General features: G+C 45.7%; 1 protein-coding gene and 1 long non-coding RNA gene across 2 annotated transcripts in view; one reads left to right on the top strand and one right to left on the bottom strand.

The window, feature by feature from the left end:
• LOC135049839 (uncharacterized) overlaps positions 1-992 on the top strand; it is a 63,328-nt gene extending 62,336 nt beyond the window's left edge. Inside the window, exon 4 of the long non-coding RNA XR_010241490.1 lies at positions 953-992. This is a non-coding gene — a long non-coding RNA (uncharacterized LOC135049839). The remainder of the gene's footprint in view (positions 1-952) is intronic.
• Positions 1-24,077, bottom strand: part of MBTPS2 (membrane bound transcription factor peptidase, site 2) — a 354,709-nt gene that overhangs the window by 315,733 nt on the left and 14,899 nt on the right. The gene's annotated exons all lie outside the window — the stretch shown is intronic.

The following is a 24,077-nucleotide window of genomic DNA, read 5'->3' as shown; positions in this document are numbered from 1 at the left end:
CCCCCATAGCTGGCCCCCTCAGACTTTCTACCACCCTCTGTCGTTTGACATGGTCAGGGCATTGCCATTCCTCTGAATGTTGGGTTGCCGCCTCCCTCCACAATTCGTAGGTCTCCTCTCCAGCTGGAATCGGGGTGATTCCCGAAAATATCCTAAGGCGTCGATATCCCCCTTCAAAGTGCCATCTTTCCAAATGACTAACCATTTTACCCACTACTGTATCCACTTGACTCTCAATTGCATCCTCATGTTGATGGGGTACTTCTGTATCAGCCATGGGGTGTGTGACAGGGTCCCCCGTGGATAGTATATTTGGCTCCCCCGTACCCAGTTCTTCACCCGGGATATCGGTTCCTGCCCCACTGCTTTTCCATTCAGGCCATACCACATGTACTTTCCACCCAGGTACTCCCTCCACTACCACCATACTGGGAAGCAGCACTGGGTCTAACAAGTTCTTATTGTTGATTAATACTGCGGTGATATTACCATTTAACCCTTTCCATTTATCCACAATACACGGGTCGCTGACTCCGTACAGAAACTTGACTGAATTAATAATACTATCATCGCTTGCACCAGTCAAATTTCCAGTTAATCCAAAACTGCTTTCAACAGTTATCTCCTTTTCTCTACACCAACGGAAGATATCTTCCTTTCTTACTCCTTCCATTTTACCTATTACTAAACAAGAGACCTATGGTTCAGGATCTCAGCAGTGCCTCCAAATGTAACCCTCTCCCACTTGTCTATACCTTAGACGCCAGAGTTACTAAATATTAACAACCAGCAGTGCCTCCACCCAAGCTAATTTTAATGATTGGATATAGTGGGGCTAGCTTGGGAAAGCCCTTCTTGAATGTTTACAGTTACCTAAATAATGATAGTAATGTTTGTTTGTTGTAGACACCTACCAAATGGGGGTCAAAACTTGTTCTTCTGTGTTTTCCAGATCCTCTTCAGATTCTTTCCCAAGGACTCACAGGTTAAAGGTAAGTGTTAAATGATCAGAAATACCATACCCCTTATTAGTGAATACCTATGTAAATTTATTGTAAGATTATAACATTTATTTATTTTTTTAGCTGTAATAGTCCATATATAGAATTTATATTTTCTCTCCCCCTCTATACAAATACCTTGCATGCATCACAAAAAATGTTGGAACCAAAAAAAAAACAACTCTATGAAGAAAATGTACAGGGTTAGTCAATGCACATACTTTAAATAATTTAAGTAGAATAGTCTATACTAGTATACCGTTGGTGCACTTTTTGGGGCCCATGAGTAGTATTAAAGCTCTGTTGGGTTTAATATACTACGGTAGTCTGTTTCCTGTACTTATAGGTGCTTATGCACCACCATATATCATCTAGACTGGACTAGGTACTTCCTCTCGATCATCTAACTTGAATTCAATATCCTTAGTCTATGAAGCTTACATTCCTGTCGGATATATTAGTAGAAACTTTGATAGGACCGAAGGCGCCTCCCACTTTTTCAATACTCGAACTCTGAAAAGAGAAATCTATTGAGGAGCGAAGCAGGGTTCCTCATGGCTCATATTTTAGGGTTGCTTATATTAGACTAGAAATATGGGCCAGACCCTATTCTATAATTGATGTATATCTCCGGGCGGTAGAATTAGTTAATATTATGTTGATGGGGACTCAGCGGCCCTTCCTTATAAGTTTTGGTAAAAGTGAAGTCCTCAACCAATAGGTTACCATAGAAGTAATATAGTAGGTAGAAACCGGTGAAAAGAATATTCTTATACTGCACATATAATTTCTGGTTCCTCGGGAGAGTGATCATAGAAATTAGTCTGCAAATGGAACAGTATTTACTCCTGGGACTGAAAAGGAGGGGCAGTGGCCAGTTACTCACAGTCATAGCAGCAGCCTCCTCCCCTGGCAGCCATATGGAGGTGGACTTTGTGGTTCAATCCTCATTTTATACTGTAACACGAGGGAAATTTAGAATCGGCACAAACTTTAGTAGTTATCTATATAGTCTTTCATATACACACAATCCTGGCCACATTCCATATAGCAGAGGTGCTAATTATGCTCCTGAACTCCTCCCCCGACTTACAGGCACTGAGGTCTACTTCTAATGCAGGTAATGTTCATAGCAGCCTCCTGGATGCCCTATCTATTTCCTCCTCTAATGCACTTCCACCCGTCGCTTGGTGACCACAGCCAACACTCTCTAAGCTGAGTACATAGGCTTTCCCTCACGTTTCTGACCTGTTGGCTCTACCGCTATTCTCCGCTATGATTCTTACCGATATCTTCCACAGCGGGAGCTGACATGCAGGTGGAGGGGCGCTCCGGTGTATGGATGGGTGAGTGGCTCACGAGACTCAGGCTCCACTCGGCAATATTATGCCCCGCTTTCTCCGGTCCCCTTCCTCCGGCTCTCTAGTCCCGTCTGAGGTCCGGGCCGTCTATCTTCCTCCAGCGGATATTTGCCTTATCCTCTCGGGCGGTGCAGCGTCTTCTCTCCCCGTCCCTGTTGCTCCCCCAGGTCCTTCCTTTTCTGCGACACCAACCGTCGTTCTCCTCCCTCCTCACTCGCGCTCTCCCCTGTCCTTGCGCGAGGGCTTCTCGAAGTCTCTCTCCAGCCCCTCGTGCCCTGATATTAATATAAAAGTCCTGGGGTCCATGTTTGTTCTTTGGGGTTACCACAAACCTGTACCTCAGCCTCCCCACAATTAATATCAATATATATATACGTATATACAGCATATTGTCTGACATGCCTATTTTCTATAATAATTTAATTTATAGCAATTACTCAAAGGTACATGTATTTCTATTATTACTCATTTTCTCCTGTCAATACTAGCCGAGGGCTACAACAGCTTTGTTTTTACACTGAAAAAATCTCTTTGCAAATTTTAAATCTGTCCCACCTGCAATGCAATATGGTTTAGTCCAGGGGCAAAGTTACTTGCACCTGGACAAACCCATGTTGCACTGCAGGGCCTTATTCAGAGCCATATGCTATGACCTTTTTCAGTCACACACTATGGCAATATTCACATTAACAGGCAATTTTTTTTACTTCTGCGAATGCATCAGAGTCGCACAGCGCATGTGCCCTGATTGTTACAACAAAGAGAAGCAGCACAAATTTGGATGCATGACCTGTGGATTTCGGGCCTAGGGGGTCATTCCGAGTTGATCGCATGTAGCAACTTTTTGCTGGCCGTGCGATCAACTAGACGCCACCTATGGGGGAGTGTTTTTTTTTTCATAGCAAGGATGCGATCGCTTGTGCAGCCCTGCTATGCTAAAAAAGTTTTGTGTAAAACAAGACCACGGTAAGACTTACTTACCCTGTGCGATGAATCCAGCGTTGCAGGTCTCGGAATTGACTTCAGACATCCGCCCTCCAAACGCCTGGACACGCCTGCATTCGGATCTTCACACCCAGAAAACGGTGAGTTTGACGCCCTGCAATGCCTTCCTCCTGAGCGGTGCAGGCGCAGCGCATGCACAGTTCTGACCCGATCGCATCGACAAAGCGCAGCGTGCGATCGGGTCGGAATGACCTCTAATTCAGTAAGGATAGCAAATTCTGCTAATTAGCAGAATTTGCTATCCTTTTCCTAGCATGCTGGGGGCCTCCCACGCAGGGCAAGGCCACCCAGCATGCTGACCGCCCCCCCCCCCCCCTCCTTCAACAAGCAGAAATTGCGATCATATCGCAATTTCTGCTTGTTAGCCGAAACAGGGCGGCTTAGCTGCGCCCGCAAGAGTCCCGCTGTCACGTTCTTGATTGCCGCGGCTGCATGTGACATCACGCAGCTGCCATGATCACGCCCCCAACATGTCCCCGTTCGGCTGCCTCTGCCCCCCGTTCGTGCCGCACCGCCCCTGCAATGCTCCGTCTCCTCCCTGGAAATGGAGTGTCCCCCCCCCCCCCCGCGACTTCCTCTGCGTGATTGACAGGCAGAGGCGATCACATTTTCTGAGGCTCCCAGGCAGGAAGTGCGGGCGCATGCGCAGGACAGGCGCTGCGCATGCGCCCACGGGCCGATTGTAAAAATTCCGGTTGGATCGTGATTTGCGATCCAACCTGAATTTGGCCCTTCATTGGGAGTTCCTGGGAGGTAACAGGGAGGGTGGCTAAAGACACAGCCATGACCACGCCTGTGTGCAAACTTGAATCAGACCATCTGTCTCAGCCCTATAATACATAACAGTGTTTTATATACTGTACATATCAACTAGAGAGGATGCTGAGAAGGCATAACTATTTTTCAATAGTCTGGCATTGTGCTATTGCCACAGCAACTTTAAGGCAGAATTATTGTCAGACCCTTAGCATTGTGGCAGTGTGCCCTGTGCCAGCCCCTTCCCCTAAAGGCCTAAACCCATGATGGTATTTCATCATGAATAGGGGATGCAGTCACGCAGCCACAGGCTCTAGAAGTAGAGCACTGCCCAGAACATCCCTTGGAACATCCCTTAGACATTCCAGGTGGCTTTGCACTAGTGCTACTTGCTGATTATTGACACCAATACATACAGATGGCGCATTGCTCATCTATACCGTCTATGGCGTTTGTCCCGATCACGGAGTTGCAGTGTGCCTGGTCGCAAGGAAGTGTGTTTTGTTACAGGGTGTGCATAGAGCTTAGCGTGGCGTATGGCATTACCGGTGTAATACCAGCGATCATCCGCCAGATGACGCTTTTGAAAATCACCATTGCGCATGAGTGAGGTGTCCAATAAAATACTATAGTGCAAGAATCACCATTGCGCATGCGTGAGGACTCCATTGAAATACACTATATCACAAGAACTACTTTACTGTACAGAACAGTACTGTATGTTAAATAGACATGTTCATTTGTAAGGCATGGCATGTGCGATTTCTGGCATGAGTGAGCCGTCAATTCCCGGGTACCTCAGCTAATGTCGGGTGTCTTGTTTTGCTGTAAATGTGTCTTCTACGCATCGCTATGTCAAAAGGATGCACAAGCTGCTTCTGCTGATTAAAATGATCTGTGGCATGCCTATATTCAGTGTGAGACTGTGTATGTATCTGCTTAAAACAATTCTATGTTACAGTATTATCCTGGAAATCACAAGAATAAGGCATATACACTTGTATATCTGTGTAAAAACAAGTTCTGTCAGCATCTGTATATGTATGGAGCACGATAGAACCTGTTTTGGGAAAATAAGAAAATAGCTGTGGATGCTAATTTTTGCACAGATACTATATACTGTACAATACAAGTGTGGCTTTTCAAATTACAAGAGTGTTATCTTTTTGAGACTGAGTTTAATGTACTTCTTCTTGGGCTTCCCAATGGTTTGAATAGGCAGCCTCCCTCACCCCCCCATGAGACTTGTGACTTGTGATTTCAAGGACTGGGTGTGCTGATTAGTAAATGACAAATACAACACGGCCGGTACACTACGTAAATGAATGGCTCATGCTGGCTTTGGTTAGAGGAAAGGAACCCAGAAGGCACAGAATGCATGTTTATTTGTAAGGCATGCCATGAGATGCCTGGCGTGAGTGAGCCATCAGTTCCCGTATAGATCTGCTAACGCCGGTTGTAAATGCATCTTATATGCATCACTATGTGAATGGGATGCACAAGCTGCTTCTGCTGATTAAAATGGTATGTGGCATGCCTATATTGAGTGTGCAACTGTGGCTGTGTCTGCTTAAGAAATTCTATGTTACAGTGTTTTCCTGTCTGGGCCAGTTTATAATAAAATTGATCTTTTCCTGTGTTCATAATTCTATTGAATGTAAGGTTCATAAGTGTATGAATGTTAAAAAAAAACAAATAAACATTAAAGTGGAATGGAAAAAGCATTCATAATAAAACTGATCTTTTCCTGTGTTCATAATTCTATTGAGCATGGGGCGCAGTACACCTCACTGCTAGGCCATGATGCCTGGTGATACAGGCACAAACTCGTGTAAATATAAGCAATTGGTCTTGCTTATGCTATATTGTCTAGGGGACTTGGACGCTCACAAAACCCTAACACCAATGGCCCATTCCTTTAATGGGTGTAGTATGGCTGACCTCTTACCGACGCTGGGATCCCGGCAGCATACCGACACCGGGATCCCAGCGGGGAGGGGCGAGTGCAGCAAGCCCCTTGCGGGCTCGCTGCGCTCGCCACGCTGCGGGATCGGTGGCGACCTGCGGTCACCACGGGTTCTATTCCCACTCTATGGGTGTCGTGGACACCCACGAGTGGAAATAGTCCCTGTTGTTCGGCATGCTGACCATCGGGATACCCAGAATATCCGCCACAATGGACCAAACTTTTTTTTAACACGCATTGGCAGATCTCAGTTGGCAGGATACAAAAATACCTCTATTTACACACCTCCTCCATTTTGCCAACTTCTGCAGAATACAGTATGCTCCAGATGTGATTGTATACAAAAATGACATCAAGTCAGTGACACTAACAGATAGGACTTTAACACAGAGCACTGACAGAGGAGCTGACACCTGCTGATGTGTCAGCACATTGGTAAGCACTGTTTTCCTGGGGGGGAGGTTGTTTATTAATATTTTTTAGTGATTTGCTTGTATGCAGTATTCCCTGGGAAGGGGTAGGAATGTTTATTACTATGGGGTCCATTTATCAATCATCACTTTTGCAGTGCGATCTGGGTATGATATTAGCGCCCAAAATCTCATTGCAGTATTCGATTATACCACCAATATGTATCAATGTACTCATGCAACAGGGACAGGGGCTCCAAAAGGAGCCAATCCCCGTGTGTTTGGAGTGCAGAGACTGCATAAGCAGTCTCTTCACTCTTCTATCGGGACTCTTCTATAAGAACTTTTATCAAATGGATGAAAATCAACCTTTAGTGAATATACACCTTAGTTCCTATACATGGTTTAGCTGGTAGGACCTTTTGTATAGAGTACAAATTCTTGGAATCTTTTTTACAACCTGCTTAGTCTGCTGCCTATTTGATATAGAGATTTTAATATAGTTGATCCCAGCTCATTGCTACAGCTCATTGTTTTCATCGACAAGTTCCCTCCCCACTCAAACAATTGGAATCCCCCATCAAGAAATCCTGTGTATGTACTTCTTGCATGTATTTTATAAAAATGTATATTATTCACTAATATATATTCTTTATTAACACTAATGTGATATTATCGATACGGTAGAAACCTATAAGATTCAGTTTGATCTTTCTATTCCAGTTTAGAATATGAAAGCAAATATAAATTGATAATAAAAAAATGCAAATTTGGGAAACTTGTTTACAACATTATACATATAGCTTGTACACACGGGTGTTAGTTTAAATGTGCACAAATGCAAACATTCTGGTGGAATCTGTTCCCTCCAAGGCAAAAGAAAACAAGACATGCACATTTTGAGTCTGCAGTAGAGATTTATAACTCTGGGTTTTGTGGATTACCCAGATCCAGCAGCAACTCATTACTTGGATCAGGAAGAGTTTAAAACTCCCATTCACCCAGAGTTCTGTGCACTGATGCCTGTTAGAGGCTAGTGGGCATGGAGCAGCTTGTAGTGTTAGGGACTGTGTACATTGGCCTTGCCAGGAAGGCATGGCATGTGTGGCTGTAAGCCACTTCTGCGGATTAACTATTGAGCACAAGGAGTGCTAGGACTTTTTATGTTTGTTTGCTTATTTTTCAGTTATGTACCTGTGTGTGACCTGGCCTAAGCCTGAGTATGCTATGTGCACAGTGTATGATGACAGTAAAAGACACTGTATTTTAACCAGAAGACCTGCCTCACAAGTCCTTATTTCTAGTACCCGTTTTATATAACACATTCAAAGTGTGTTCTGAAAGTTTATTATTTGTTAGGGCAGGGCCGAAACTAGAATTCCCGCCCCCCCCCACGGGCAAGGCGGTAATTTGGTACTGCACAACCCCCATCCTCTGACCCTTGGTGTTTCTGCAGCAACATGTGTCCCTCCCACCTCCCCTCCCCGGTGTCTATACAGCAGTTTGTGTATCCCCCCATCATTCCCGTGTCACTACAGCTACCTGTATCTCTCCCCCCTACATCTCTGTTGCAGCAGCCTGTGTTTGTGTTAACCCACCCCCAACCACCACTTACAGTACCTGGATCTTCTCCTTGCTCCTCCTTAAAGCAGCAGTGGTGGCAGGCTCCTCACCTACTGCGCAAATAGGCATGATACCAACTCATCATGGGTTTCCCATTTTTGTCTCCGACAATCCATCTCAGCATCCCCTCAAATCGTGCGCCCAGGGCACGTCCCCCCTAGTTGCGTCAGTGGTCAGGGATGTGTTGTGCCTGGGACAGGGTGGCTTCTGTTAACCTGAACAGTTGAAGTTTAGCATTTTTGGGCTACAAGTAGCCTGCAGCTGACCAATGCATTCACTTGCCTAGAGGCCTGGCGGAAAATAGAGGATGCTCCAAGTCTGAAATAAACACAAACAAACCAGTAGTGTCCTCTGCCTGTCTTTCAGCTGCAAGCAACATCCCCATTCAGCTGATAGCCTTTTTTGTAATGAGGATATATTGTACTTATCTATATTCATTGTGAAGATGTGTCGAAGTCAGAAAATATTACAGTACACACACCACGTACAAACACCACACAGATGGCCTCCGTGCGCGTACTTGTTCTGCCGTGCGTGCACATATTCGCAAATTGCGTACGACCGCTCGCGCGGTCGTGCGTGTTAGAGCGTTGTATGAGTAATTACGGAAACATTTGTACTCGCATGGAAAAGCCACAAAAACACATCATATATTAAATCCACATAGTGCACAATGTACACATAGCCCACATGCACCGCACCAGCAATTTATGCTTGTTTAAATGGAACAGCAACAAAGGGATTCACCTTTACAGGATATGAGGGGACAGCATTAGGTTCTAAGGTGGTGTTTGGTATCCAACTGTAGGGTATTTTAAGGGCAACATTCCGGTAGCAGTTTGCAGAAGATAGCGTGCTTCTGCGCATAATTATGCACAGGAACAGAATATTACTATTATACTGTATTTACTGTATTCTGATATTCGGCGGGAACCCAGTGGAGACCAACTGCAATCACACCTGGAACGGACATCGCCCACCTTTTCAAATCAACCTATGACCTCTCCTGTACTGTAAACAACCAACCCTTTGACCTATGGATGAAGAGGTTACAGTTTCTATTGTATTGTGTTTTGACCAAATGTATAAAAGCCAAAGCAGCCTAGCCGGTCACTCTCTCTCTGAAAGGTCATCATGCCTGATTGATCTGAGCACCGGGACCGCGTGGCACTGGCGAAACCAAACGTATTGTACCATTGCATTGTAGCCTCTTTTCTGTTAGTATGATTGTATTGTTGTTGTAACCCCCTTTTATCAATTATATGTTGGTGGGTCGGATCCCAACATCTTAAATACAATTGGTGTCGTGTCTTCTCCCTGCTAAGGTTATAAGTGTACTTCAAGCATACATGTAGCTACATTGTGCTCACAGCGTGTCGGTGTGTGTGTACGCTAAGTTAGTAAAAAGTACGTATGTTAAAGATTACATCCAGCAGCCACAGCTGCTTGAATTTCAGCGTAAAAGGTATTGCTTTTTCTGTCCTGTATCCAGCAGCCACAGCTGCTCAAATTTCGGTGTAAAAGGTATAGCTTTTTGTCCAGTATGCAAATCAGCATTCACAATTGGGGGCGCATCCGGTTCACTATATACTCACAGACTTGCAGCTAACAAAACAGACTTTGATCTATCAACAAAGGGTGGGGACTTTCTGGTTGCTTGGGCGTTCCTAACACTATTATTCTGTGTTGTTAGATCACGTCAGTACTGCAGTCTTAAGGGATGCTAGTGTGAAACCTGGACACAGGAAAAAAGCTGTTTATTATCTCAGTGTAATAAAGCGTACACAGGGCGTACCGATACTTTGCATACCCTCTCATATTGTTGCCACAGGTATAGTTTATTAGGTAATTTTAGACCTGTGTGAAATCGGATACATTTGTTTGCTATATAGATAAATTTGAAGTAAATGTATTTAAGGGAGTAATTATAAAAACACAAAATGCAGTTCTGGCCCAGTCGTAAAGGGTTAGACGGAACAAGTGTGGGTTGTGTTTGTGAGCGGTTATAGTTTGTATTGCTCACATTTATAGAGACTGTGTGGTTTGTTTTATTGCGGACGCACGTTTGTACATGTGGTCTGGACAAAGTACAAGAGAGCGCTCGTGGCGTAAAAGGCACGCTGGTCGCGTGTTTACGCAAGGCTGCGTAGGAATGCGGACGCTAAGTACAAAGCACATGATATTTGTTCAATTAAAGGTGAGATAGTATACATTTAATACAATAGCACATAACTATCCGATTTCAAAAACCGGTTACCTTAGAAAAAAATTGAAAAATTTTTAGTTTAAAAACTGTAAGTACCTCTGTGGTAAAGCGGCTGACCTAAGGGAGTAAAAATTTTCTGTACAGAAAAGAAAAACAAGGTGTATTTGAGTAAGTGAAAGCGGAGTGAGTGGAGCTGAACCCCGGAATTCGGGATCCCGTCGGTGAACACTGGATTAGTAGAGGTCCAGTGGTGTAGGGTTCGCAACCTTACATGAAAGTGAACTAGGTGTTCAAAGTGAACTAAGTGTTCAAAGTAAACTGTGTGTCCCAAAGTGAACTAAGTGTTCCAGGTGAAGTAAGTGTTCCAGGTGACAGCGATCATAGGGCGGATAGATAACTAGTATCTATACGCTGTGTGATTGAACCGCACGCCTGTGTGTTTTACACAGCATAACGTGATACTATCGTGTCATAGGTGCTGTGGAAAACATACGCAGGCATGATTGTGTAAACAAGGGGTTTTTCTTTGATAACGTCGGGAAATCTCCCTGGTGGGCTTCCACTGGAAAGGGTGAACAATAGTTATCTAATTTCTCTGTTTCTCACCCTACAAAAAATTCCAGTGGAAAGATGCCGAAAAGGAATTTTTTGCTGCCTGTCTCAGGAAAATACTCCAACAGAACCTCCACCGAAAGAAATTATGGTGCTGTAAGGTCTTATAGGAGCCCTAAGTTGGGTACTATCGACAGTGTATCGTTGTACTGGCCAGCATGGGCGAGAGCGAGTAAAAGGTGCTCGAGTAACTTTCACCATCTGCTTGCATTGAGTATTTTGTGGAAACAGCCGAGAGGGCAAGACCCACAAATATGGGAGCCAGTTGCTCAAGTGAGAGACATTCGGTATGCAGGGTTCAGGCTGGAGAATTGCGGCCGAGAGGGTCAGCAAGGTTTATTATGTGTGAGAAATATGGTTCACCCACGGAGGCTTTTTGCAATGAGTGGGTACGTATGACTGCGGAAGATAGGGCCCCATTCCCAAAGGTGGGTAGCTTTGAATCAGAGGTGTTACAGAACATAAGGATTAAAATATGTCTGATTAAATCCAGAAAAAAATGGTCAGACATACAAATTGTTTAAACCTGTGGCAGCAAGAGGGGGAGCTGCAGAAGGAACTGGCTTGCACAGCAAGTTCCAAATCTAGCGGGAAAGCGATTGCGAGCGCACCACCACCACCATGTATTGATGGGGAGAAATTGGCTACAAGCAATGGTGCATTAGTAAAAGATAGGAAAGTGATAGATAAATGTGTTAACCCTAACCCTTGCCAGTTGTATCCCATCTTAAATTTACCCCAGGATTGTGAGCAGGAAGATGAGCCCAGCACGATATTGGCACTCTCTCCAGCAGCCACCATAAAGGATACTCAGGTGGGCATGGCTCAACCACCAAGGGTTGTAGCGAGGCCCCCCAGCGGAGGGGTGAGTGAGGTTGTGTCCTCAGGTAAGTACGGCACCATACACTATGCAGAGACAATAGCTCCCCGCATTATAGAGTCAAGCCAGAATGATGTAGTTGAATTAAATCCTGTCAGGGTGATTGCAGTTCCCAATGGGAGAAATGACACTCAGGGAGTAACTCCCATCAGGAACATTGTCATGCATTGTCCCTGGTCCCAAGCAGAGTTAAGGTCAATTATGTCAGAATTCCCTGATCCCAGAAAAGATCTAGTCGGATGCCAGAAATTTGTTAGAGAGTTAGGTAACGCCCATTAACCCACAAACAAAGATTGGCGAACAGTGCTACGGGTGTGTCTACCCGCAAATATTGACATCACAACATTTATAACGGATTGTAAATTAGATGCAGAAGTACCTCTCACTGATGAGTATTATCGGGAGAACGTAAAGCAAATCAATCTGCAATTAGGAGTATATTTCCCTACTGTTGTTAAATGGAATAAAATCTCCATAAGACAAAAGGAAGGTGAAACCGCATTCGAATATTTCCATAGAGCACTGCAGAAATAGCTAGATACACTGGGATCGAGGACATTAAGGATAATGCACATCACAGGGAGGTAGCAGTCTCGGTGTTAATGGATGGTTTAAAGGAAACACTAAGGACAAGGGTGCAAACCACTCTACCTAACTGGAGAGGTATCTCGGTGGCTGCATTGAGAGAGGCCGCTATCAAGCACGATCGGAACATCAGCAAACACGGAGTCGCAAGGGGATAGGCTGATGACGGTAAGTATACAGGCTCTTACAGCAAAACCACATCAGCCAAGACTCCATACCTCTGATGGTAAGCCACGAATAAGACTATGTTACATTTGTAGACAGAAAGGGCATTTTGCCCAGGATTGTAGGAGTAAAGGGACACATAACGTATACAGACCCCCTAGACCTGAATACGAGCCATACTACAATTCACATAATTGGGATCATCGACCATATAGAAGAGATTACGAGCCACAGAGGGGAAACAAGGAGGTACCCACCCAGGAGAAACTGGCAGGCCTCCGAAAACTCACAGCTAACCCCCTCACATATTGTAGCTGCCAATGCGCTGCGGGAGGGTCCCACTACACAATAGGGTTTGGGCCACACCTGTAGTCTGCAGCCAGTGAAGTTGATTGCTAGCCTTGGTAGTGAACCTGAGGTCATGGTTGATGTAGCTGGTGTACGGTTACCTTTCCTTGTAGATACAGGAGCGGCCAGATCAGTGTTGAATTCCACATCAGGTGTAAAAACCACGGGTAAAACGATTTCGGCAATGGGAGTAACAGGAACGATGCAACAATACCCTTTGAGTAGACCTGCAGAGATTACGATAGGGCCCTTGCAAACCAAACATTCTTTCCTGTTGGCTGCATCGGCTCCAACTAATCTACTCGGCAGAGACTTTTTGTGTAAAATGCGGTGTGTCATATACTGTACTCCTGAGGGTGTCTTCTTGGATATACCTGAGAACCATGCACAAGAAGTGCAAGATATAGTAGACACCCCTCAAAGACTAATGTCGCACTCTACTGTTATAGACACGTGTCCATCAAAGGTAGAGGAAATGATCTCGCAAATACCGGGTTCCCTTTGGACCAAAGATGGACAGGACACTGGATTGATGGCGAATGTAGCAGTACAAGTAAAAGATGGTAGGATAGCTCCAAAAATCCCTCAGTATCATCTGAAGCCAGAGGTAGCATTAGGAGTGTACCCCGTCATAGAGCGGCTGCTACAGCAAGGCATCTTAGGACGTCCAGCACCGCCAATAGTCCCATCTTCCCTGTGAAAAAGAGTGGGGGGAGGGGTTACAGGCTAGTGCAGGATCTAAGGGGGATAAACAAAATAGTTGAGAGCCAATTCCCCATAGTGCCCAATCCAGCTGTCATCCTCATGCAAATTCCCTCTACTGCAAAATTCTTCACTGTCATTGACCTCTGTTCTGCTTTCTTTTCTGTCCCTCTTCACCCTGACAGCCAATACTTCTTTGCCTTTACGTACAGGGGAGTACAGTACACTTGGACTCGTCTTCCCCAAGGTTTCATTGACAGCCCGAGTATTTTCTCCCAGGCCTTGCATGACTGTTTACAATCCTTTCAACCTGAGAGTGGATCAGTGCTAATACAGTATGTCGATGACTTGTTGTGTTCTGACTCACTCGAATCGTGCTTGAAAGATACAAAACAGCTTCTGTTTCATCTTTCCCAGACAGGACACAAGGTTTCAAAGGATAAGTTGCAGTTGTGCCGGACCAGGGTCAAATACTTGGGACACTGCTTGACACAAGGACTTATACACCTCACCGCTGATAGAATACAGGCGATTCACGACATGACTCTGCCACAAACTCAGCAACAGATCCGCACTTTCCTTGGAATGTGTGGGTACTGTCGTAACTGGATTCTGGGGTTCTCTATAATGGCTTTACCTTTGCAAGAAATGGTCTCTTCGAGCAAACCGGAACGGATCTCTCACACAGATGAGTCCGAACTGGCGTTTGAGAGACTCAAACAGTGTCTATCACAAGCACCTGCATTAGGTATGCCAGATTATGAGAAGCCCTTCGAATTGTATGGTACTGAAAGTGCTGGGTGCGCGGCAGGAGTCTTAACACAGAGACATGGTGATGCCAGCAGACCAGTAGCTTACTACAGTGCACAGTTGGACACTGTAGCGTGTTCTCTCCCCACTTGATTGCGAAGTGTTGCAGCGTTAGCTTTGCTGGTAAGTAAAAGCGAGGACGTAGTGTTAGGACACGACTTGACCATCCATACACCTCATGCAGTATCAGCCTTGCTGAACTCCGCCCAAACCAGACACGTCTCATTTGCTCGGTTTACAAAGTGGGAATTATCACTGATGGCCCCTGTAAACATCACCATTAAGAGATGCAGCTCACTAAATCCTGCAACCTACTTGCCAAGTGTGCCTAGGTGGAGGATGAAAATGATGGTGAAGGAGCATTTAGTACAGATACTGATACGCATGATTGTATGGAATACCTGAACCAAACTTTTACAGCGAGACCTGACATCAGTGACAACCCACTGGAAGGAGTGGACTTTACCTTCTACACTGATGGTAGTTGCCACAGACAGATGGAATCGGGAGATTTGTGCACCGGATATGCAGTTGTAGATGACGAAGGTATCATAGAAGCAGAATCCCTTGGCCCACCACACTCAGCACAAGTCGCTGAGCTGGTAGCTCTGACCCGACCATGCGAGTTGGCCAAAGGTAAGTCAGCTAATATATACACAAACTCTAGGTACGCCTTTGGAGTGGTGCATGATTTTGGAGCCCTGTTTTGCCTCAGAAATTTCATGACGGCAGCTGGCACACCTGTAGCGCATGCGTCCCACATCAAAAGTCTTCTGACAGCAATACAGGAACCAGACAGAGTGGCTGTTATCAAGTGTAAAGCACACACAACCAAGACCCAATCTCACTTGGTAACAGCTGGGCAGACGAAGCTGCTAAATCAGCAGCAAGCACCACCATACAGACGAACATCACATCACTGATGACATTTAACAGGGTCAACACACAGCAGCTAATTGAAATGCAAAATTTGTGTTCCCTACAGGAAAAGGCGGTCTGGAAGTCGAAGGGGTATGGCAGGAGTCCTCAGGACTTGGGACAGATGGACACGGTAAGCCAGTGGCCCCCAGAACATATCTTCCAAGCCTAGCTGAGGCGGCACACGGTCTGACTCATCTGGGCAAAGAGGGTATGTGCAAGCTGGTAAGAGCCTACTGGAGTGCGCCAGGATTCTCTTCTCATGCAGGTAAGAGAGCAATGACATGTTTTACTTGCTTGAGGAAGAATATTGGTAAGAAAACTCCAACAGAGCGATCCCACATCCCTCCTACAGACGGACCTTTTCAGGTAATACAAATCGACTTCATACAGTTACCACCCTGTAGAAATTTGAAATATGTGTTAGTATGTATCGATGTGTTTTCCAACTGGGTAGAAGCGTTCCCTGCTGCCACAAATACTGCTACGTTCACTCCAAAGAAAATTGTGCAGGAATTTGTGTGTAGATATGGTATCCCTGGAGTGATTGAAAGTGATAGGGGTACCCATTTTACAGGTGAAGTCTTTCAGGTCATGTGCAAACTGATGGGAATTAATAGCAAGCTACATACTCCGTACCGACCACTGGCGAGTGCGAAGGTAGAGAGAGTGAACAGCACTATTAAGAACAAGCTGAGCAAAGTGATGGCTGAAACTGGATTGCTGTGGCCAGAAGCTTTGCCACTAGTGTTGTACAGCATCAGAACCACTCCTAGGTCACCGCTTAACTTATCACCCTTTGAAATTCTTTTTGGTCGACAACCTCATATAATGATAGACCCCCAGGATGATTTGAAATGCAATAATGAAATAACTGTGCAATACCTAGGATGAGCCAGCAGCTGAGAAATCAACAAAGAAATCTAAAGCTGGTGATTCCTGACCTACCGAACAGTAATTGTCATGACATTGAGCCTGGGGATTATGTGATGATTCGAAAAAAATTTACGCTCAGGTTGCCTCATAGACAGGTGGGAAGGACCGTACCAAGTCTTGTTAACCAGCACGACAGCACTAAAGGTCACCGAAAGAGAGACTTGGGTCCACTCGTCCCACTGTAAAAAGGTCGCTGACCCGGAGAAAACTCGTGACAAAGAGCAAGGTGAAGAGAACCTAGAGTGTTTGTTCCGGGAAAGCTGAGAGGCAGGACTGTTGAGATGGCACCTGAGCGTGGAGAACAATAAGATCAAAGGCGGTTGTCATACCAGTTTTCTTTTTTCACCTCCCACTGCATTTCCCCCTTTCTCCTCCTTCTTAACTCCCTTCTCTCCCCCTAACGAAATGGATCTACCCCAAGAGACTGCGTTTCGGGTTCTGCTAGTAATTCTGTTTTTAACCAGGACAATCTGTTTTGGTGAGGGTCCCAGAGAGGTCGAGCAAGGATCTGGAATGGGTTCTGATGGCGAGTATGGATTTGTAGGGTCTCAGGAGCAGCACAGCACTCGAGTAAAGGCTGGTATCAGTAAGCGCTCTGGTAGTCATGGAGCTCAGAGGCAATGTGAGGGGTTATTGTCTAACGAATATTGTATTTGTAGAAATTGTGAGAACATAGTCAAAGATGGGTGCATCCGGAGATGCCAGTCCAACATTAATATCGACATGGACCACCATCCGTTGAGTGATTACCACTCACTAGTGGGTAAGGTCTTAAACCAGTCAGAATGCTGGGTGTGCTCACAGGTACCTCAAGGACAGAGTAAATCAGGATTAGTACCATACCCTTTAGCAATAGAGGAGGTACTCGAATTATGGGGTGGGAGACCGGTGGACAAGAAATTCAATATATCTAGGCCCCCTAGCTTGAAGCTCCACCAGTATCATGTAGATAGGTCCCAATACTTGTACTGAGCAAATGAGAGAACTAGGGATTGGTTTCTCCTTATACTCATACTCACTATGAACACATCATCAAGAGACACCTCATAGATAGGGCAGGGCACGCAGCCTCTGATTTGATCCATGAATCCACTGGGATTCAGTTCCTTCTCACAGACTAACCCACTAGGCTATACATTTCCCACCTACAACTCTCCCCCGATCATCCAAGCTTTTGTATATATTGTATTAGGTAATATTTTTCTGTTTATTAGTTAAGAGTGGCAGTTATTGATGACTGCCAAAGGGTGGACTGTCGAAGTCAGAAAATATTACAGTACACACACCACGTACAAACACCACACAGATGGCCTCCGTGCGCGTACTTGTTCTGCCGTGCGTGCACATATTCGCAAATTGCGTACGACCGCTCACGCGGTCGTTCGTGTTAGAGCGTTCTATGAGTAATCACAGTAGCATTTGTACTCGCATGGAAAAGCCACAAAAACATATCATACATTAAATCCACATAGTGCACAATGTACACATAGCCAACATGCACCGCACCAGCAATTTATACTTGTTTAAATGGAACAGCAACAAAGGGATTCACCTTTACAGGATATGAGGGGACAGCATTAGGTTATAAGGTGGTGTTTGGTATCCAACTGTAGGGTATTTTAAGGGCAACATTCCGGTAGCAGTTTGCAGAAGATAGCGTGGAGACCAACTGCAATCACACCTGGAACGGACATCGCCCACCTTTTCAAATCAACCTATGACCCCTCCTGTACTGTAAACGACCAAACCTTTGACCTATGGATGAAGAGGTTACAGTTTTTATTGTATTGTGCTTTGACCCAATGTATAAAAGCCAAAGCAGCCTAGCCGGTCACTCTCTCTCTGAAGGGTCATCATGCCTGATTGATCTGAGCACCGGGACCGCGTGGTGATGGCGAAACCAAACGTATGTACCATTGCATTGTAGCCTCTTTACTGTTAGTATGATTGTATTGTTGTTGTAACCCCCTTTTATCAATTATATGTTGGTGGGTCGGATCCCAACATCTTAAATACAATTGGTGTCGTGTCTTCTCCCTGCTAAGGTTATAAGTGTATTTCAGGCACACGTGTAGCTACATTGTGCTCACGGCGTGTTGGTGTGTGTGTACGCTAAGTTAGTAAAAAGTACGTATGTTAAAAATTACATCCAGCAGCCACAGCTGCTTGAATTTCAGTGTAAAAGGTATTGTTTTTTCTGTCCTGTATCCAGCAGCTACAGCTGCTCGAATTTCAGTGTAAAAGGTATAGCTTTTTGTCCTGTATGCAAATCAGCATTCACAGATGTCGGAATGAAAGTGTCTTAATGTTGGCAAGTGATGCTACCTACAGCAGTTTACACCCATCGGCTGTACAACTGTAAACATGAAAATTTACCATAATAATGTAGCACTTAATACTTGCTGACATTGCAGCGTCTCCCTTCCAGGGTCCACATACTGTGTAGAAACATTTGATTGCATGTATCCCCTATAATACCATGTAAATGACTGCTAGAATGATGATTTGTGGATAGCTCTGGTTTATCAGAGTGGTGGAAATTCTCCACACACTAATGAATGCTGGAACTATCCATAAATCAGAGAGCAGGAACTGTAATGACGCCAAGAGATGATGAGGGACCGTAGGAGGCATGAGTAAGGTGGTGTCAGATCTGAGTTCTAATTTAGTAATGCACAAATAAAGGAGCAGGTGATGATATGGCTGGGAGGGCATGATCTCTGTATTGTGGTGTGGTCAGGGCCGGTGCAAGGTCTCTCGGCACCCTAGGCAAAGTTTCAGCCTAGCACCCCCTAATCTGCAAATTCCCCTCCCCCCCCCCCCTTTACCACCTCCCGGAGGTATCAGAAAGAGAAATGAGATGACACTCAAGGACTTTTAAAATGAAAAAATATATTGTAATATGTATAAATATTAGCTGGCATATTAGGAATCGAATAAGACACTGAGGCCAGTTCCACTTTTATGCTGAGTGATATACATCTGGTGGGGATATTTAACTGTATGTGTATACATGCATATATACGCACATACATATATTTTTATGTTCCTGTGTTTTCTCTAATGTGCTGTGCAACCCCCCCTTTGGGCTGTATCTGTACTGTCTGTGGTCCCGCAGAAACCCCCATGGGTGACTTACCTTATGTTGTTTTCTCATACGTCCTAGAGGATGCTGGGGACACTTCAAGAACCATGGGGTATAGACGGGATCCACAGGAGACATGGGCACTTTAAAACTTTGAATGGGCGTGAACTGGATCCTCCCTCTATGCCCCTCCTCCAGACTCCAGTTTAGAATTGTGCCCAGGGAGACTGGTCACACACAGGGGAGCTCTACTGAGTTTCTCTGAAAAGACTTTATGTTAGGTTTTTTTATTTTCAGGGAGAACTGCTGGCAACAGTCTCCCTGCATCATGGGACTTAGGGGAGAGAAGTCAGACCTACTTCTAATGAGTTCAAAGGGTCTGCTTCTTGGCTACAGGACACCATTAGCTCCTGAGGGTTTGGATCACTAGGTATGCCTAGGGGTTCACTCCCAGAGCCCGCCGTCACCCCCCTTGCAGAGCCAGAAGACAGGTGAGTAGAAGAAGATAGAAGACTTCAGTGACGGCTTCTGAGGTACCGCACAGCGATCGCGCTGCGCGCCATGCTCCCGTACACAGCAGCACTACAGGGTGCAGGACGCGGTGGGGGGTGCCCTGGGCAGCATAAAAAAATCCTCATACAAGCTGGAAAAGTGGATAAGATGTGCCAAGGCACAAAATCCTGACCCCCGCCAGCGTTTTTATACTATAAAATAGTGGGCTGAAAGGCGCAATTGAGGGGGCGGCGCTTAGCCCTCACAGCTCTCAGCGCCATTTTCTCTTCACAAGAAAGCTGTAGAGACGCTGGTCCTTGCCTCCACACTGCTGTACCAAGTAACAGGGTGCAAAACGGGGGGGGGGGACAGTTAATTTGGCTTATATAAGTTATAAAAGCGCTAGAAACAGGTCTGGGCTTTATATTAAGGTTTCAGTACTGGGTTTGAGCGCTGGGTTGTGAGCTGGCAAACTCCCTCTGTGTTTTCTCTGACAGGCTTTACTGTGGGTCTGTCCCCTATCTGCCCAGTGTGTCAGTGGGTGTCGGTACACGTGTGTCGGCATGTTTGGCGCTGAGTGTTCCTCCCAGGAGGAGACTGTATTAGGGACAGAAACGGCTGTGGGAGTGACCGTGTCGGCACCGCCGACTCCTGATTGGGTAAACGTGTTGAATGCCTTGAATGCTAATGTGGCTCTTATTAATAAGAGATTGGATAAATCTGAATCTTAGAACCAGGCATGGAAGAAATCTGTGGAAGATGTGTTATCACAGACCCCTTCGGGGTCACATAAACGTACATTTGATCAGTTGGCAGACAAAGATACCGACACGGACACTGACTCCAGTGTCGACTATAGTGTTGCCAGATTAGACCCAAAATTGGCAAAGAGCATTCAGTACATGATTGTGGCAATAAAAGACGTGTTACATATCACTGAAGACCCTGCTGTTCCTGATACTAGGGTCTGTATGTTTAAGGGAAAGAAACCTGAGGTAACATTTCTGCCCTCTCATGAACTGAATAACTTTTTTGAAAAAATGTGGGAAAATCCTGACAAAAAGTTTCTGATTCCTAAAAGGATTCAGGTGGCGTATCCGTTCCCCTCTGGGGATAGAGATAAGTGGGAATCATCCCCCATTGTGGACAAGGCCTTATCACGGTTATCTAAAAAGGTGGCTATACCGTCTCCTGACACGGCAGCCCTTAAGGATCCTGCAGATCGTAGACAGGAGTCTACGTTAAAATCCATTTATGTAGCCACAGGTACGCTGCTAAGGCCAACTATTGCATTGGCGTGGGTGAGTACTGCTATTGAAAAATGGGCAGATAACTTGTAATCTGATATAGATACCCTAGATAGGGATAGCATCCTGTTAACTCTAGGTTATATCAGGGATGCTGCAGCCTACTTTAAGGAGGCGGTGAGGGATATTGGCATTTTGGGAGCAAAAGCCAATGCCATGGCAATTTCAGCTAGGAGGGCATTGTGGATTCATCAATGGAATGCTGATGCTGACTCTAAGAAAGCTATGGAGTCGCTCCCGTATAAAGATGGTGTCTTGTTTGGGGACGGTCTCACTGACTTGGTTTCTACGGCTACCGCGGGTAAGTCATCTTTTTTGCCTTATGTTCCTCCACAACAAAAGAAAGGCTATTTTCAGATGCAGTCCTTTCGGCCAAATAAATACAAAAAAGGCCGAGGTTATTCCTTCCTCGCTAATAGGAGAAGAGGAAAAGGTAAAAGATCTTCAGCCGTCGCAGCTTCCCAGGAGCAGAAGTCATCCCCGGCTTCTGCCAAATCCACCGCATGACGCTGGGGCTCCACTGAGGGAGTCCGCATCGGTGGGGGCACGTCTCAAGCTCTTCAGTCAATTCTGGGCTCATTCGGCCCTGGACCCATGGGTTTTAGAAATAGCGTCCCAGGGGTACAAACTGGAGTTTCAAGACGTTCCCCCTCACCGATTTTTCAAATCGGCCTTACCAGCTTCTCTTCCGGACAGGCAGGTTGTATGCGATGCAATACAAAAGTTATGCCTAAATCAGGACATTATCAGGGTTCCCCCGTCTCAACAGGGAGAAGGCTTTTATTCCAGCCTGTTTGTGGTCACGAAGCCGGATGGTTCGGTCAGACCAATCCCTCAATCTTTACCTAAGAAAATTCAAATTCAAGATGGAATCTCTCCGAGCAGTGATCTCCAGTCTGGAGGAAGGGGATTTCATGGTGTCGGTCGACATAAAGGATTCCTACTTACACATCCCCATATATCCTCCGCATCAGGCTTACCTAAGGTTTGCTATTCAGGATTGTCATTACCAATTTCAGACGTTGCCGTTTGGTCTGTCCACAGCTCCGAGGATTTTCACCAAGGTAATGGCGGAAATGATTCTCCTTCGCAGGCAAGGAGTCACAATTATCCCTTACTTGGACGATCACCTGATAAAGGTGAGATCCAAGGACAAACTGGTCCAGGACATTACGCTATCCCTGACAGTTCTACAACAACATGGTTGGATCCTAAACTTGCCAAAGTCACAGTTGAATCTGATAAAACAGCTGTCATTCTTGGGAATGATTCTGGACACAGAATTACAGAGAGTGTTTCTTCCAGAAGAAAAAGCTCTGGAAATCCAGAGTTTGGTTAAACAGATTCTGAAACCGTCGAGAGTGTCGATCCATCAATGGACTCGTTTGCTGGGAAATATGGTGGCGGCCTACGAGGCCATTCAATTTGGCAGGTTCCATGCCAGAGTGTTTCAGTGGGACCTGTTGGACAAGTGGTCTGGATCCCATCTACACATGCACCGGAAAATAATCCTGTCCTCCAGGATAAGAATCTCACTCCTGTGGTGGCTGCACAGCTCTCACCTCCTAGAGGGACGCAGGTTCGGGATCCAGGACTGGATCCTAGTAACCACGGATGCGAGTCTCCGGGGCTGGGGAGCAGTCACACAGGGAGAAAACTTCCAGGGAAGATGGACAAGCCAGGAAGTTTGTCTACACATAAACGTGCTAGAGTTAAGAGCCGTTTACAACGGTCTTCTTCAAGCGGAATGTCTCCTTCAAAACCTGCCCGTACTAATCCAGTCGGACAATGTAACAGCAGTAGCGCACATAAACCGCCAGGGTGGAACAAAGAGCAGAGCGGCAATGGCAGAGGCCACAAAAGTTCTCCGCTGGGCGGAAAGACATACAAGCGCTCTGTCAGCAATCTTCATTCCAGGAGTGGACAACTGGGAAGCAGACTTCCTCAGCAGACACGATCTCCATCCAGGAGAGTGGGGTCTTCATTAAGAGGTCTTCGCAGAAGTGACAAGTCTTTGGGGAATTCCTCAAATAGACAAGATGGCCTCTCGCCTCAACAAGAAACTTGTCACCAGAATGGCTCCACTTAGGAAAACTGAAGCTTTGTTTGTCCTGTATGCTTCCAACAAGATTGGAAATCCTGCTTCTAAGCAGACTATTGCGCGCTGGATCTGTAATACGATTCAGCATGCTCATTCTACGGCTGGATTGCCGTTACCGAAATCAGTGAAGGCCCATTCTACCAGAAAGGTGGGCTCATCCTGGGCGGCTGCCCGATGGGTCTCGGCATTACAACTCTGCCGAGCAGCTATGTGGTCGGGTTCAAACACTTTTGTGAAATTTTACAAGTTTGATACCCTGGCTGAGGAGGACCTCATGTTTGGTCAATCGGTGCTGCAGAGTCATCTGCACTCTCCCGCCCATTCTAGAGCTTTGGTATAAACCCCATGGTTCTTGAAGTGTCCCCAGCATCCTCTAGGACGTATGAGAAAATAAGATTTTAATACCTACCGGTAAATCCTTTTCTCTTAGTCCGTAGAGGATGCTGGGCGCCCGTCCCAGTGCGGACTCTATCTGCAGTTCTTACTTACTAAGTTTTGGTTATGTTACACACAGGTTGTGTTTCTGTTGTAGTCAGTCTGTTGCTGACATTGTTCATGCTGTTGACTGGATTTCTGTTAAATGCCATGTTGTACGGCGTGTTTGTGGTGTGAGCTGGTGTGTATCCCACCTTAGTTTAACAATAAATCCTTTCCTCGAAATGTCCGTCTCCCTGGGCACAGTTCCTATAACTGGAGTCTGAAGGAGGGGCATAGAGGGAGGAGCCAGTTCACGCCCATTCAAAGTCTTAAAGTGCCCATGTCTCCTGCGGATCCCGTCTATACCCCATGGTTGTTGAAGTGTCCCTAG

The sequence above is a fragment of the Pseudophryne corroboree genome, chromosome 2, assembly GCF_028390025.1.
Source record: "Pseudophryne corroboree isolate aPseCor3 chromosome 2, aPseCor3.hap2, whole genome shotgun sequence".
Classification (NCBI taxonomy): domain Eukaryota; kingdom Metazoa; phylum Chordata; class Amphibia; order Anura; family Myobatrachidae; genus Pseudophryne; species Pseudophryne corroboree.
This window is presented reverse-complemented; position numbering and strand designations above follow the sequence as displayed.